Source organism: Calidris pugnax, unplaced genomic scaffold (assembly GCF_001431845.1).
Source record: "Calidris pugnax isolate Ruff unplaced genomic scaffold, ASM143184v1 scaffold215, whole genome shotgun sequence".
In the NCBI taxonomy this organism is placed as follows: Eukaryota; Metazoa; Chordata; class Aves; order Charadriiformes; family Scolopacidae; genus Calidris; species Calidris pugnax.
The window spans coordinates 373,305-377,266 of record NW_015090997.1 but is presented as its reverse complement, the minus strand read 5'-3'; positions in this window follow the sequence as shown (position 1 = coordinate 377,266).

The following is a 3,962-nucleotide window of genomic DNA, read 5'->3' as shown; positions in this document are numbered from 1 at the left end:
CCCCCCGCTCACAGAAGCTCCCCCCCGGCTTCTTCACCCGGGAGAAGAAACCACAAGTGCACCCATTGCCTGAGATGGTCATGGGGACCTCCCTCTTGAAGCCACAGCTCCAAGTCTTGCAAGAAAAATCAAGCCCTAGAGAGGTTTCCGTGTCCACATGGGTCATATCAGTGTGTAAGGGATGCTCGTACCTTCACTAGAACACGCCTGGTCCCTTCCTGCTCTACACGTGACACACGGGAAGCTGTTCCCCACGGGAACACACCAGGTTAGCCAGAAAGGACCATCATACAAAGAAAGGAGTTTCTCACCAGATGCTCTGGAAAATGCCTCTCCTGACAGCCCCAGCCACAGCCTGGACTAGGAAGAAAGGGGTTTGGTAACAGAGCACATGGATAGGGCCACTGCAGTGACAGTGAATGGGTCCTTTGTGGGTCTGGAGACAACAGAACCATCTCAGCTCAGACCCCAGACCCAGCTCAGGACCCAAGCTCAGAGCTCACCACCAGCTCCTGGCTGGGGCTGGGACCACGCACCCAGGAGGCTGCCATCGTGAAGGGTTACGAAGTGCTTTATGGATGGGGCAAGGCCACATCAAGGAGGGTGCTCCCACCCACTCCAGTGCCCCACACCAGCCCCTGCTGCAAACCCCTGAGTTCCCCCAAACCCCTCTTCCTCCTGCTTCCTCGCCCCAATCTCAACTCATTCTCCTCTGCAACTGCTGCTGTCTCTTCCCTCCCCACTGAATTCCTAGGCAGAAGTTCCCCGTCCCACCACCCACCCAGGACCTGGCTCTCCCCCTGTGAATAGCCGCTCCTGGGGAAAACAGCCTAAAATGTGTTTGGGTTGAACTCCCATGAGGGACAGGGCCAGGGAAGGCAGAGCTGGGGCTTGGCCAATGCTCCTTCCCGTACCCATCTGCCCACCCTGGCAGCAGCTGGCAAAGGGCCCAGGAGACTTCTCCAGGAGCAAGAGGAGGGTAAGATGGAAAGGAGCAATTACTGAACCCGCTGGGTTTCACTCCAGATGGAGAAAGGAGAAGAGTAGTGCCAGGGGGAAGGGGAGAACTCAAAGAGTCTCCTGATGGATAATGAAGTGGCTCTTCTTGTACTCGCAGAACTGGCCAGAAGAAGAGCAGTGCAGCCAGAGGACAAGTGGATGAGGAGCCCCCAGTTCAGACTGGGTCGTGTCTCTCCAGCTGGAATGGAGAACGAGCCCCGTTATCAATCCAGCCACAGGTCAGGCCAGAGCAAGACAACGGGCACCCGTCTGGGACGCAGCAGCAGAGAGTGAGAGCAGCTGCCTGCGGAGTCACGAGTCTCAGCGGTCTCTTTTCTGAACAGAAATGAAGTAAATGCAGGCACCTCCTCCCAGAAGCATGTCTGAATTATGAGAAAACTGGCCAAACCCAGTCTGCCCTCCTCTAGGACCAGGGAGATCAGAGCCAGCACTCTGGCTGCAGACACCAGACCGGCCAAGGAGATCTGGGTGCCAAGTCCATGACCCAGCTCATGGTGGCCAGGAGAACAGGGAGGCCAAGGGCACATCTGGTCTGTTGGCGAAGGCCAGGTCTGAGACCTGACCTCCACTGCCTAACCCCAAGCCCTCCAGCTCCACCACGACACAGAACCTCCTACATGTTCCCTGAGCTCAAACCTCCTTGTGTCCACCAGCTACAGCTGCACCAAAGCCACCTGAGAGCATGGAGGGCAGGTCACTCGGGGAATCTGGCTTAATCAAGCCTCCTCCTCCAGGGACAGACACAAGTTAAGGATCAAGAACTGCAGCATCTGCCTCTTTCATGCTCCAAACCAAAAGGCATCATAAAACAAGGCTGTTTCCCCCACCAGCCCGCTGCTTTTTCAAGGATCACTTGGATGTTAAGGCCTTTATCATCAAACCCGTACACCTGAAGTTCAGCGTGGAAGTACTCTTTTAGGCACTTAAAACAAATGGCTCAATTATCAAAAGCACTAATCATCACAGCAGCCTGTGTGTGAACGTTCCCAGCACTCAAATATGAGGAGAAACTTCTTCCCAGTGAGGGTGACGGAACCCTGGAACAGGCTGCCCAGGGAGGGTGTGGAGTCCCCTTCTCTGGAGATTTTCAAGACCCGCCTGGATGCTCCTGAGTAACATGCTCTAGCTCTAGGCAATCCTGCTTCAGCAGGGGAGTTGGACTAGATGATCTCTATGGTCCCTTCCAACTCTAGAAATTTAGTGAAATTTAGTGAAATTCTACTTTAGAAAAAAAAAATAAAAACAAAGGATACTTCAGCACTCAGGTAGGGAGACCTGTTTGGAAACTCTCGGGTCAGAGGCTATTGATCACTAGGAGCATTCAGCCAAGAAACACCCCACCTTTGGCAACAACATTTTGCCTCAAAGACTTCCTCCTGAAGCCGTGAGTGGACAGACCAGGGTAGGAAGCACAGACGAAAAAACTCCTTCTGTAGGTGGTTAAGCAGCTGCCAAATCCATCCCCAAAACAGCTGCACTTCAGCACGCAAACCTTGTTGTGGGAAAGGGAGGCTGGTAGGCATATAATTTGAGAAGAAATAAAACAAAAACAGTCACCCTTTACGGGAAAGAAATGTTTAAAAAACTTCGGAGAAGCCCTCTCCGGACCCGTCTGCAGACAGCAGGGGAGTAACCCGGCCCCCCTGCCGAGGAACAGTCTGGCAGGACCTTGCAGAAAATAGCAACACATTGCCCTTCAGCAGCACATCCCGCTGCCCACACACCTCCGCCGAAAAATTCGTCACAAACACTTTGTTTAGAGCAGCCAAAGCCAAGGGCTGTCCAACAACTTGTGCTCCAACCAACGTCCAACCCATGCTCCTCATCCATGCAGGCAACATGTGGACCATTTCAAAGTTAAAGTGCTGACTGTGGGCCAGGACCTCGACTCCCACTTGGTGTGTGGGTAGTCTTTGGGCAGTAGAAACCTGCCACCAGCAGAATTATTCCAGCTGGTCCACTCGGATGGAGAATGGGACCGGGCAGAGGGACACACAGATGGGACACTTCTGCCAGTGGAAGATGACCTGAAGAAGGCAAGAGGATTTGGTCCCAGCACTGTGGGAGCAAGAGGGACTTTGCCTTTCTCTAACAGGTAACTGCCTCAATAAGCATCTTGACTCCTGGCTGGAAATACAACAAAATAAATAAAAAAAAAATCCCAAACAAGTGTAACAGTAAATATGTAACCTGGATCGGCAAATGAGAGGCACAAACTGCATCAAGAGTTGCTGTCCTGCTCTGGGTTTTGTCCAACACACCAAGAACCAGTCAGCAGCTGCCAGAGGGGCTGTGGGCACATTTTGTCCTCCCTACCTCCCACTCATGGTCCTGTTTCCAGCGCTCTGGGTGGGCTGGCAAGGTGTTAACCCAGCCACCGTGCTGGGATGCAGGGTGCTCTGCAAGGTGTGCTCCTGCCAGCATGGCCCAAAGCCTGTCTGGAAGGAAGGAAGAGTCTGGTCTAGAAGGTTATTTTGTGGCCACATCTTTGAGGGAAAACAGACAGAGCCAGTGACCAACTCTGGGTACCTGCTGGAGCAGTGACTGCTGCTGAATTCAACTAGCCATCATCTTCCTCAGGGATGGTACCCTTGTTCTCAGGTAGCCTTCCAGGAGGTCCCTGTTCTATTTCATCATCACCCCCCCCAGTACCCTTGTTCTCAGGTAGCCTTCCAGGAGAGCTCTCCCTGTTCTACTTCATCAGCACAGGACTGAAAACCCTCCGAGAACAGGTTTTCCTTGTGATAGAGCAGCATCTTTTAGTGGCCAGGTGGGGAAGAGGCACAAGAGTCTAGATCTGTTAGAGGAGAGAGCAGGCAGCAGTTCTGAGCTCTGAGGAGTGAGAGATCACAGTTACTGAGAACTGTGTAAGAAAAGCTAAAAACAATTGGTCTTTAAAAGAAAATAGTTAAGAAGTCCTTTCCACCTGATGCAATAGAGAT